Raw genomic sequence first — 14963 nt, 5'->3', positions numbered from 1 at the left:
CTATATATTATATACTGGTGGTCAGCAAATTATGCACTGTCCTACTACTGTATAAATATACTGCGCACAAAAACTTAAATGCACCACAGGTATGGATGGATAGTATACTTGACGACAGAGGTAGGTAGAGCAGTAGCCCACTGTACCGTACTGCTATATATTATATACTGGTGGTCAGCAAAATTATGCACTGTCCTACTACTGTATATATTTACTGCGCACAAAAACTTAAATGCACCACAGGTATGGATGGATAGTATACTTGACGACACAGAAGTAGGTAGAGCAGTGGCCTACTGTACCGTACTGCTATATATTATATACTGGTGGTCAGCAAAATTATGCACTGTCCTACTACTGTATATATATACTGCGCACAAAAACTTAAATGCACCACAGGTATGGATGGATAGTATACTTGACGACACAGAGGTAGGTAGAGCAGTGGCCTACTGTACCGTACTGCTATATATTATATACTGGTGGTCAGCAAAATTATGCACTGTCCTACTACTGTATATATATACTGCGCACAAAAACTTAAATGCACCACAGGTATGGATGGATAGTATACTTGACGACACAGAGGTAGGTAGAGCAGTAGCCTACTGTACCGTACTGCTATATATTATATACTGGTGGTCAGCAAAATTATGCACTGTCCTACTACTGTATATATTTACTGCGCACAAAAAACTTAAATGCACCACAGGTATGGATGAATAGTATACTTGACGACACAGAGGTAAGTAGAGCAGTGGCCTACTGTACTGTACTGCTATATATTATATACTGGTGGTCAGCAAAATTATGCACTGTCCTACTACTGTATATATATACTGCACACAAAAACTTAAATGCACCACAGGTATGGATGGATAGTATACTTGACGACACAGAGGTAGGTAGAGCAGTGGCCTACTGTACTGTACTGCTATATATTATATACTGGTGGTCAGCAAAATTATGCACTGTCCTACTACTGTATATATATACTGCGCACAAAAACTTAAATGCACCACAGGTATGGATGGATAGTATACTTGACGACACAGAGGTAGGTAGAGCAGTGGCCTACTGTACCGTACTGCTAAATATTATATACTGGTGGTCAGCAAAATTATGCACTGTCCTACTACTGTATATATATACTGCGCACAAAAACTTAAATGCACCACAGGTATGGATGGATAGTATACTTGACGACACAGAGGTAGGTAGAGCAGTGGCCTACTGTACCGTACTGCTATATATTATATACTGGTGGTCAGCAAAATTATGCACTGTCTTACTACTGTATATATATATACTGCACACAAAAACTTAAATGCACCACAGGTATGGATGGATAGTATACTTGACGACACAGAGGTAGGTAGAGCAGTGGCCTACTGTACTGTACTGCTATATATTATATACTGGTGGTCAGCAAAATTATGCACTGTCCTACTACTGTATATATATACTGCGCACAAAAACTTAAATGCACCACAGGTATGGATGGATAGTATACTTGACGACACAGAGGTAGGTAGAGCAGTGGCCTTCTGTACCGTACTGCTAAATATTATATACTGGTGGTCAGCAAAATTATGCACTGTCCTACTACTGTATATATATACTGCGCACAAAAACTTAAATGCACCACAGGTATGGATGGATAGTATACTTGACGACACAGAGGTAGGTAGAGCAGTGGCCTACTGTTCCGTACTGCTATATATTATATACTGGTGGTCAGCAAAATTATGCACTGTCCTACTACTGTATATATATACTGCACACAAAAACTTAAATGCACCAAAGGTATGGATGGATAGTATACTTGACGACACAGAGGTAGGTAGAGCAGTGGCCTACTGTACCGTACTGCTATATATTATATACTGGTGGTCAGCAAAATTATGCACTGTCCTACTACTGTATATATATACTGCGCACAAAAACTTAAATGCACCACAGGTATGGATGGATAGTATACTTGACGACACAGAGGTAGGTAGAGCAGTGGCCTACTGTACCGTACTGCTTAATATTATATACTGGTGGTCAGCAAAATTATGCACTGTCCTACTACTGTATATATATACTGCGCACAAAAACTTAAATGCACCACAGGTATGGATGGATAGTATACTTGACGACACAGAGGTAGGTAGAGCAGTGGCCTACTGTTCCATACTGCTATATATTATATACTGGTGGTCAGCAAATTATGCACTGTCCTACTACTGTATAAATATACTGCGCACAAAAACTTAAATGCACCACAGGTATGGATGGATAGTATACTTGACGACAGAGGTAGGTAGAGCAGTAGCCCACTGTACCGTACTGCTATATATTATATACTGGTGGTCAGCAAAATTATGCACTGTCCTACTACTGTATATATTTACTGCGCACAAAAACTTAAATGCACCACAGGTATGGATGGATAGTATACTTGACGACACAGAAGTAGGTAGAGCAGTGGCCTACTGTACCGTACTGCTATATATTATATACTGGTGGTCAGCAAAATTATGCACTGTCCTACTACTGTATATATATACTGCGCACAAAAACTTAAATGCACCACAGGTATGGATGGATAGTATACTTGACGACACAGAGGTAGGTAGAGCAGTGGCCTACTGTACCGTACTGCTATATATTATATACTGGTGGTCAGCAAAATTATGCACTGTCCTACTACTGTATATATATACTGCGCACAAAAACTTAAATGCACCACAGGTATGGATGGATAGTATACTTGACGACACAGAGGTAGGTAGAGCAGTAGCCTACTGTACCGTACTGCTATATATTATATACTGGTGGTCAGCAAAATTATGCACTGTCCTACTACTGTATATATTTACTGCGCACAAAAAACTTAAATGCACCACAGGTATGGATGAATAGTATACTTGACGACACAGAGGTAAGTAGAGCAGTGGCCTACTGTACCGTACTGCTATATATTATATACTGGTGGTCAGCAAAATTATGCACTGTCCTACTACTGTATATATATACTGCACACAAAAACTTAAATGCACCACAGGTATGGATGGATAGTATACTTGACGACACAGAGGTAGGTAGAGCAGTGGCCTACTGTACCGTACTGCTATATATTATATACTGGTGGTCAGCAAAATTAAGCACTGTCCTACTACTGTATATATATACTGCACACAAAAACTTAAATGCACCACAGGTATGGATGGATAGTATACTTGACGACACAGAGGTAGGTAGAGCAGTGGCCTACTGTACTGTACTGCTATATATTATATACTGGTGGTCAGCAAAATTATGCACTGTCCTACTACTGTACATATATACTGCGCACAAAAACTTAAATGCACCACAGGTATGGATGGATAGTATACTTGACGACACAGAGGTAGGTAGAGCAGTGGCCTACTGTACCGTACTGCTAAATATTATATACTGGTGGTCAGCAAAATTATGCACTGTCCTACTACTGTATATATATACTGCGCACAAAAACTTAAATGCACCACAGGTATGGATGGATAGTATACTTGATGACACAGAGGTAGGTAGAGCAGTGGCCTACTGTACCGTACTGCTATATATTATATACTGGTGGTCAGCAAAATTATGCACTGTCCTACTACTGTATATATATACTGCACACAAAAACTTAAATGCACCACAGGTATGGATGGATAGTATACTTGATGACACAGAGGTAGGTAGAGCAGTGGCCTACTGTACTGTACTGCTATATATTATATACTGGTGGTCAGCAAAATTATGCACTGTCCTACTACTGTATATATATACTGCGCACAAAAACTTAAATGCACCACAGGTATGGATGGATAGTATACTTGACGACACAGAGGTAGGTAGAGCAGTGGCCTACTGTACCGTACTGCTAAATATTATATACTGGTGGTCAGCAAAATTATGCACTGTCCTACTACTGTATATATATACTGCGCACAAAAACTTAAATGCACCACAGGTATGGATGGATAGTATACTTGATGACACAGAGGTAGGTAGAGCAGTGGCCTACTGTACCGTACTGCTATATATTATATACTGGTGGTCAGCAAAATTATGCACTGTCCTACTACTGTATATATATACTGCACACAAAAACTTAAATGCACCACAGGTATGGATGGATAGTATACTTGATGACACAGAGGTAGGTAGAGCAGTGGCCTACTGTACTGTACTGCTATATATTATATACTGGTGGTCAGCAAAATTATGCACTGTCCTACTACTGTATATATATACTGCGCACAAAAACTTAAATGCACCACAGGTATGGATGGATAGTATACTTGACGACACAGAGGTAGGTAGAGCAGTGGCCTACTGTACCGTACTGCTAAATATTATATACTGGTGGTCAGCAAAATTATGCACTGTCCTACTACTGTATATATATACTGCGCACAAAAACTTAAATGCACCACAGGTATGGATGGATAGTATACTTGATGACACAGAGGTAGGTAGAGCAGTGGCCTACTGTACCGTACTGCTATATATTATATACTGGTGGTCAGCAAAATTATGCACTGTCCTACTACTGTATATATATACTGCACACAAAAACTTAAATGCACCACAGGTATGGATGGATAGTATACTTGACGACACAGAGGTAGGTAGAGCAGTGGCCTACTGTACCGTACTGCTATATATTATATACTGGTGGTCAGCAAAATTATGCACTGTCCTACTACTGTATATATATACTGCGCACAAAAACTTAAATGCACCACAGGTATGGATGGATAGTATACTTGACGACACAGAGGTAGGTAGAGCAGTGGCCTACTGTACCGTACTGCTAAATATTATATACTGGTGGTCAGCAAAATTATGCACTGTCCTACTACTGTATATATATACTGCGCACAAAAACTTAAATGCACCACAGGTATGGATGGATAGTATACTTGACGACACAGAGGTAGGTAGAGCAGTGGCCTACTGTACCGTACTGCTATATATTATATACTGGTGGTCAGCAAAATTATGCACTGTCCTACTACTGTATATATATACTGCACACAAAAACTTAAATGCACCACAGGTATGGATGGATAGTATACTTGACACAGAGGTAGGTAGAGCAGTGGCCTACTGTACCGTACTGCTATATATCATATACTGGTGGTCAGCAAAATTATGCACTGTCCTACTACTGTATATATATACTGCGCACAAAAACTTAAATGCACCACAGGTATGGATGGATAGTATACTTGACGACACAGAGGTAGGTAGAGCAGTGGCCTACTGTACCGTACTGCTAAATATTATATACTGGTGGTCAGCAAAATTATGCACTGTCCTACTACTGTATATATATACTGCGCACAAAAACTTAAATGCACCACAGGTATGGATGGATAGTATACTTGACGACACAGAGGTAGGTAGAGCAGTGGCCTACTGTACTGTACTGCTATATATTATATACTGGTGGTCAGCAAAATTATGCACTGTCCTACTACTGTATATATATACTGCGCACAAAAACTTAAATGCACCACAGGTATGGATGGATAGTATACTTGACGACACAGAGGTAGGTAGAGCAGTGGCCTTCTGTACCGTACTGCTAAATATTATATACTGGTGGTCAGCAAAATTATGCACTGTCCTACTACTGTATATATATACTGCGCACAAAAACTTAAATGCACCACAGGTATGGATGGATAGTATACTTGACGACACAGAGGTAGGTAGAGCAGTGGCCTACTGTACCGTACTGCTATATATTATATACTGGTGGTCAGCAAAATTATGCACTGTCCTACTACTGTATATATATACTGCACACAAAAACTTAAATGCACCACAGGTATGGATGGATAGTATACTTGACGACACAGAGGTAGGTAGAGCAGTGGCCTACTGTACCGTACTGCTATATATTATATACTGGTGGTCAGCAAAATTATGCACTGTCCTACTACTGTATATATATGCTGCGCACAAAAACTTAAATGCACCACAGGTATGGATGGATAGTATACTTGACGACACAGAGGTAGGTAGAGCAGTGGCCTACTGTACTGTACTGCTTAATATTATATACTGGTGGTCAGCAAAATTATGCACTGTCCTACTACTGTATATATATACTGCGCACAAAAACTTAAATGCACCACAGGTATGGATGGATAGTATACTTGACGACACAGAGGTAGGTAGAGCAGTGGCCTACTGTTCCGTACTGCTATATATTATATACTGGTGGTCAGCAAAATTATGCACTGTCCTACTACTGTATAAATATACTGCGCACAAAAACTTAAATGCACCACAGGTATGGATGGATAGTATACTTGACGACAGAGGTAGGTAGAGCAGTAGCCCACTGTACCGTACTGCTATATATTATATACTGGTGGTCAGCAAAATTATGCACTGTCTTACTACTGTATATATATATACTGCACACAAAAACTTAAATGCACCACAGGTATGGATGGATAGTATACTTGACGACACAGAGGTAGGTAGAGCAGTGGCCTACTGTACCGTACTGCTATATATTATATACTGGTGGTCAGCAAAATTATGCACTGTCTTACTACTGTATATATATATACTGCACACAAAAACTTAAATGCACCACAGGTATGGATGGATAGTATACTTGACGACACAGAGGTAGGTAGAGCAGTGGCCTACTGTACTGTACTGCTATATATTATATACTGGTGGTCAGCAAAATTATGCACTGTCCTACTACTGTATATATATACTGCGCACAAAAACTTAAATGCACCACAGGTATGGATGGATAGTATACTTGACGACACAGAGGTAGGTAGAGCAGTGGCCTTCTGTACCGTACTGCTAAATATTATATACTGGTGGTCAGCAAAATTATGCACTGTCCTACTACTGTATATATATACTGCGCACAAAAACTTAAATGCACCACAGGTATGGATGGATAGTATACTTGACGACACAGAGGTAGGTAGAGCAGTGGCCTACTGTTCCGTACTGCTATATATTATATACTGGTGGTCAGCAAAATTATGCACTGTCCTACTACTGTATATATATACTGCACACAAAAACTTAAATGCACCAAAGGTATGGATGGATAGTATACTTGACGACACAGAGGTAGGTAGAGCAGTGGCCTACTGTACCGTACTGCTATATATTATATACTGGTGGTCAGCAAAATTATGCACTGTCCTACTACTGTATATATATACTGCGCACAAAAACTTAAATGCACCACAGGTATGGATGGATAGTATACTTGACGACACAGAGGTAGGTAGAGCAGTGGCCTACTGTTCCGTACTGCTATATATTATATACTGGTGGTCAGCAAAATTATGCACTGTCCTACTACTGTATAAATATACTGCGCACAAAAACTTAAATGCACCACAGGTATGGATGGATAGTATACTTGACGACAGAGGTAGGTAGAGCAGTAGCCCACTGTACCGTACTGCTATATATTATATACTGGTGGTCAGCAAAATTATGCACTGTCCTACTACTGTATATATTTACTGCGCACAAAAACTTAAATGCACCACAGGTATGGATGGATAGTATACTTGACGACACAGAAGTAGGTAGAGCAGTGGCCTACTGTACCGTACTGCTATATATTATATACTGGTGGTCAGCAAAATTATGCACTGTCCTACTACTGTATATATATACTGCGCACAAAAACTTAAATGCACCACAGGTATGGATGGATAGTATACTTGACGACACAGAGGTAGGTATAGCAGTGGCCTACTGTACCGTACTGCTATATATTATATACTGGTGGTCAGCAAAATTATGCACTGTCCTACTACTGTATATATTTACTGCGCACAAAAAACTTAAATGCACCACAGGTATGGATGAATAGTATACTTGACGACACAGAGGTAAGTAGAGCAGTGGCCTACTGTACCGTACTGCTATATATTATATACTGGTGGTCAGCAAAATTATGCACTGTCCTACTACTGTATATATATACTGCACACAAAAACTTAAATGCACCACAGGTATGGATGGATAGTATACTTGACGACACAGAGGTAGGTAGAGCAGTGGCCTACTGTACCGTACTGCTATATATTATATACTGGTGGTCAGCAAAATTAAGCACTGTCCTACTACTGTATATATATACTGCACACAAAAACTTAAATGCACCACAGGTATGGATGGATAGTATACTTGACGACACAGAGGTAGGTAGAGCAGTGGCCTACTGTACTGTACTGCTATATATTATATACTGGTGGTCAGCAAAATTATGCACTGTCCTACTACTGTACATATATACTGCGCACAAAAACTTAAATGCACCACAGGTATGGATGGATAGTATACTTGACGACACAGAGGTAGGTAGAGCAGTGGCCTACTGTACCGTACTGCTAAATATTATATACTGGTGGTCAGCAAAATTATGCACTGTCCTACTACTGTATATATATACTGCGCACAAAAACTTAAATGCACCACAGGTATGGATGGATAGTATACTTGATGACACAGAGGTAGGTAGAGCAGTGGCCTACTGTACCGTACTGCTATATATTATATACTGGTGGTCAGCAAAATTATGCACTGTCCTACTACTGTATATATATACTGCACACAAAAACTTAAATGCACCACAGGTATGGATGGATAGTATACTTGATGACACAGAGGTAGGTAGAGCAGTGGCCTACTGTACTGTACTGCTATATATTATATACTGGTGGTCAGCAAAATTATGCACTGTCCTACTACTGTATATATATACTGCGCACAAAAACTTAAATGCACCACAGGTATGGATGGATAGTATACTTGACGACACAGAGGTAGGTAGAGCAGTGGCCTACTGTACCGTACTGCTAAATATTATATACTGGTGGTCAGCAAAATTATGCACTGTCCTACTACTGTATATATATACTGCGCACAAAAACTTAAATGCACCACAGGTATGGATGGATAGTATACTTGATGACACAGAGGTAGGTAGAGCAGTGGCCTACTGTACCGTACTGCTATATATTATATACTGGTGGTCAGCAAAATTATGCACTGTCCTACTACTGTATATATATACTGCACACAAAAACTTAAATGCACCACAGGTATGGATGGATAGTATACTTGATGACACAGAGGTAGGTAGAGCAGTGGCCTACTGTACTGTACTGCTATATATTATATACTGGTGGTCAGCAAAATTATGCACTGTCCTACTACTGTATATATATACTGCGCACAAAAACTTAAATGCACCACAGGTATGGATGGATAGTATACTTGACGACACAGAGGTAGGTAGAGCAGTGGCCTACTGTACCGTACTGCTAAATATTATATACTGGTGGTCAGCAAAATTATGCACTGTCCTACTACTGTATATATATACTGCGCACAAAAACTTAAATGCACCACAGGTATGGATGGATAGTATACTTGATGACACAGAGGTAGGTAGAGCAGTGGCCTACTGTACCGTACTGCTATATATTATATACTGGTGGTCAGCAAAATTATGCACTGTCCTACTACTGTATATATATACTGCACACAAAAACTTAAATGCACCACAGGTATGGATGGATAGTATACTTGACGACACAGAGGTAGGTAGAGCAGTGGCCTACTGTACCGTACTGCTATATATTATATACTGGTGGTCAGCAAAATTATGCACTGTCCTACTACTGTATATATATACTGCGCACAAAAACTTAAATGCACCACAGGTATGGATGGATAGTATACTTGACGACACAGAGGTAGGTAGAGCAGTGGCCTACTGTACCGTACTGCTAAATATTATATACTGGTGGTCAGCAAAATTATGCACTGTCCTACTACTGTATATATATACTGCGCACAAAAACTTAAATGCACCACAGGTATGGATGGATAGTATACTTGACGACACAGAGGTAGGTAGAGCAGTGGCCTACTGTACCGTACTGCTATATATTATATACTGGTGGTCAGCAAAATTATGCACTGTCCTACTACTGTATATATATACTGCACACAAAAACTTAAATGCACCACAGGTATGGATGGATAGTATACTTGACACAGAGGTAGGTAGAGCAGTGGCCTACTGTACCGTACTGCTATATATCATATACTGGTGGTCAGCAAAATTATGCACTGTCCTACTACTGTATATATATACTGCGCACAAAAACTTAAATGCACCACAGGTATGGATGGATAGTATACTTGACGACACAGAGGTAGGTAGAGCAGTGGCCTACTGTACCGTACTGCTAAATATTATATACTGGTGGTCAGCAAAATTATGCACTGTCCTACTACTGTATATATATACTGCGCACAAAAACTTAAATGCACCACAGGTATGGATGGATAGTATACTTGACGACACAGAGGTAGGTAGAGCAGTGGCCTACTGTACTGTACTGCTATATATTATATACTGGTGGTCAGCAAAATTATGCACTGTCCTACTACTGTATATATATACTGCGCACAAAAACTTAAATGCACCACAGGTATGGATGGATAGTATACTTGACGACACAGAGGTAGGTAGAGCAGTGGCCTTCTGTACCGTACTGCTAAATATTATATACTGGTGGTCAGCAAAATTATGCACTGTCCTACTACTGTATATATATACTGCGCACAAAAACTTAAATGCACCACAGGTATGGATGGATAGTATACTTGACGACACAGAGGTAGGTAGAGCAGTGGCCTACTGTACCGTACTGCTATATATTATATACTGGTGGTCAGCAAAATTATGCACTGTCCTACTACTGTATATATATACTGCACACAAAAACTTAAATGCACCACAGGTATGGATGGATAGTATACTTGACGACACAGAGGTAGGTAGAGCAGTGGCCTACTGTACCGTACTGCTATATATTATATACTGGTGGTCAGCAAAATTATGCACTGTCCTACTACTGTATATATATGCTGCGCACAAAAACTTAAATGCACCACAGGTATGGATGGATAGTATACTTGACGACACAGAGGTAGGTAGAGCAGTGGCCTACTGTACTGTACTGCTTAATATTATATACTGGTGGTCAGCAAAATTATGCACTGTCCTACTACTGTATATATATACTGCGCACAAAAACTTAAATGCACCACAGGTATGGATGGATAGTATACTTGACGACACAGAGGTAGGTAGAGCAGTGGCCTACTGTTCCGTACTGCTATATATTATATACTGGTGGTCAGCAAAATTATGCACTGTCCTACTACTGTATAAATATACTGCGCACAAAAACTTAAATGCACCACAGGTATGGATGGATAGTATACTTGACGACAGAGGTAGGTAGAGCAGTAGCCCACTGTACCGTACTGCTATATATTATATACTGGTGGTCAGCAAAATTATGCACTGTCTTACTACTGTATATATATATACTGCACACAAAAACTTAAATGCACCACAGGTATGGATGGATAGTATACTTGACGACACAGAGGTAGGTAGAGCAGTGGCCTACTGTACCGTACTGCTATATATTATATACTGGTGGTCAGCAAAATTATGCACTGTCTTACTACTGTATATATATATACTGCACACAAAAACTTAAATGCACCACAGGTATGGATGGATAGTATACTTGACGACACAGAGGTAGGTAGAGCAGTGGCCTACTGTACTGTACTGCTATATATTATATACTGGTGGTCAGCAAAATTATGCACTGTCCTACTACTGTATATATATACTGCGCACAAAAACTTAAATGCACCACAGGTATGGATGGATAGTATACTTGACGACACAGAGGTAGGTAGAGCAGTGGCCTTCTGTACCGTACTGCTAAATATTATATACTGGTGGTCAGCAAAATTATGCACTGTCCTACTACTGTATATATATACTGCGCACAAAAACTTAAATGCACCACAGGTATGGATGGATAGTATACTTGACGACACAGAGGTAGGTAGAGCAGTGGCCTACTGTTCCGTACTGCTATATATTATATACTGGTGGTCAGCAAAATTATGCACTGTCCTACTACTGTATATATATACTGCACACAAAAACTTAAATGCACCAAAGGTATGGATGGATAGTATACTTGACGACACAGAGGTAGGTAGAGCAGTGGCCTACTGTACCGTACTGCTATATATTATATACTGGTGGTCAGCAAAATTATGCACTGTCCTACTACTGTATATATATACTGCGCACAAAAACTTAAATGCACCACAGGTATGGATGGATAGTATACTTGACGACACAGAGGTAGGTAGAGCAGTGGCCTACTGTACCGTACTGCTTAATATTATATACTGGTGGTCAGCAAAATTATGCACTGTCCTACTACTGTATATATATACTGCGCACAAAAACTTAAATGCACCACAGGTATGGATGGATAGTATACTTGACGACACAGAGGTAGGTAGAGCAGTGGCCTACTGTTCCGTACTGCTATATATTATATACTGGTGGTCAGCAAAATTATGCACTGTCCTACTACTGTATAAATATACTGCGCACAAAAACTTAAATGCACCACAGGTATGGATGGATAGTATACTTGACGACAGAGGTAGGTAGAGCAGTAGCCCACTGTACCGTACTGCTATATATTATATACTGGTGGTCAGCAAAATAATGCACTGTCCTACTACTGTATATATTTACTGCGCACAAAAACTTAAATGCACCACAGGTATGGATGGATAGTATACTTGACGACACAGAGGTAGGTATAGCAGTGGCCTACTGTACCGTACTGCTATATATTATATACTGGTGGTCAGCAAAATTATGCACTGTCCTACTACTGTATATATATACTGCGCACAAAAACTTAAATGCACCACAGGTATGGATGGATAGTATACTTGACGACACAGAGGTAGGTAGAGCAGTAGCCTACTGTACCGTACTGCTATATATTATATACTGGTGGTCAGCAAAATTATGCACTGTCCTACTACTGTATATATATACTGCACACAAAAACTTAAATGCACCACAGGTATGGATGGATAGTATACTTGATGACACAGAGGTAGGTAGAGCAGTGGCCTACTGTACCATACTGCTATATATTATATACTGGTGGTCAGCAAAATTATGCACTGTCCTACTACTGTATATATATACTGCGCACAAGTACTTAAATGCACCACAGGTATGGATGGATAGTATACTTGACGACACAGAGGTAGGTAGAGCAGTGGCCTACTGTACCGTACTGCTATATATTATATACTGGTGGTCAGCAAAATTATGCACTGTCCTACTACTGTATATATATACTGCACACAAAAACTTAAATGCACCACAGGTATGGATGCATAGTATACTTGACGACACAGAGGTAGGTAGAGCAGTGGCCTACTGTACTGTACTGCTATATATTATATACTGGTGGTCAGCAAAATTATGCACTGTCCTACTACTGTACATATATACTGCGCACAAAAACTTAAATGCACCACAGGTATGGATGGATAGTATACTTGACGACACAGAGGTAGGTAGAGCAGTGGCCTACTGTACCGTACTGCTAAATATTATATACTGGTGGTCAGCAAAATTATGCACTGTCCTACTACTGTATATATATACTGCGCACAAAAACTTAAATGCACCACAGGTATGGATGGATAGTATACTTGATGACACAGAGGTAGGTAGAGCAGTGGCCTACTGTACCGTACTGCTATATATTATATACTGGTGGTCAGCAAAATTATGCACTGTCCTACTACTGTATATATATACTGCACACAAAAACTTAAATGCACCACAGGTATGGATGGATAGTATACTTGATGACACAGAGGTAGGTAGAGCAGTGGCCTACTGTACTGTACTGCTATATATTATATACTGGTGGTCAGCAAAATTATGCACTGTCCTACTACTGTATATATATACTGCGCACAAAAACTTAAATGCACCACAGGTATGGATGGATAGTATACTTGACGACACAGAGGTAGGTAGAGCAGTGGCCTACTGTACCGTACTGCTAAATATTATATACTGGTGGTCAGCAAAATTATGCACTGTCCTACTACTGTATATATATACTGCGCACAAAAACTTAAATGCACCACAGGTATGGATGGATAGTATACTTGATGACACAGAGGTAGGTAGAGCAGTGGCCTACTGTACCGTACTGCTATATATTATATACTGGTGGTCAGCAAAATTATGCACTGTCCTACTACTGTATATATATACTGCACACAAAAACTTAAATGCACCACAGGTATGGATGGATAGTATACTTGATGACACAGAGGTAGGTAGAGCAGTGGCCTACTGTACTGTACTGCTATATATTATATACTGGTGGTCAGCAAAATTATGCACTGTCCTACTACTGTATATATATACTGCGCACAAAAACTTAAATGCACCACAGGTATGGATGGATAGTATACTTGACGACACAGAGGTAGGTAGAGCAGTGGCCTACTGTACCGTACTGCTAAATATTATATACTGGTGGTCAGCAAAATTATGCACTGTCCTACTACTGTATATATATACTGCGCACAAAAACTTAAATGCACCACAGGTATGGATGGATAGTATACTTGATGACACAGAGGTAGGTAGAGCAGTGGCCTACTGTACCGTACTGCTATATATTATATACTGGTGGTCAGCAAAATTATGCACTGTCCTACTACTGTATATATATACTGCACACAAAAACTTAAATGCACCACAGGTATGGATGGATAGTATACTTGACGACACAGAGGTAGGTAGAGCAGTGGCCTACTGTACCGTACTGCTATATATTATATACTGGTGGTCAGCAAAATTATGCACTGTCCTACTACTGTATATATATACTGCGCACAAAAACTTAAATGCACCACAGGTATGGATGGATAGTATACTTGACGACACAGAGGTAGGTAGAGCAGTGGCCTACTGTACC

Source organism: Pseudophryne corroboree, chromosome 3 (genome assembly GCF_028390025.1).
Source record: "Pseudophryne corroboree isolate aPseCor3 chromosome 3, aPseCor3.hap2, whole genome shotgun sequence".
NCBI classification, from domain to species: domain Eukaryota; kingdom Metazoa; phylum Chordata; class Amphibia; order Anura; family Myobatrachidae; genus Pseudophryne; species Pseudophryne corroboree.
This window is presented reverse-complemented; position numbering follows the sequence as displayed.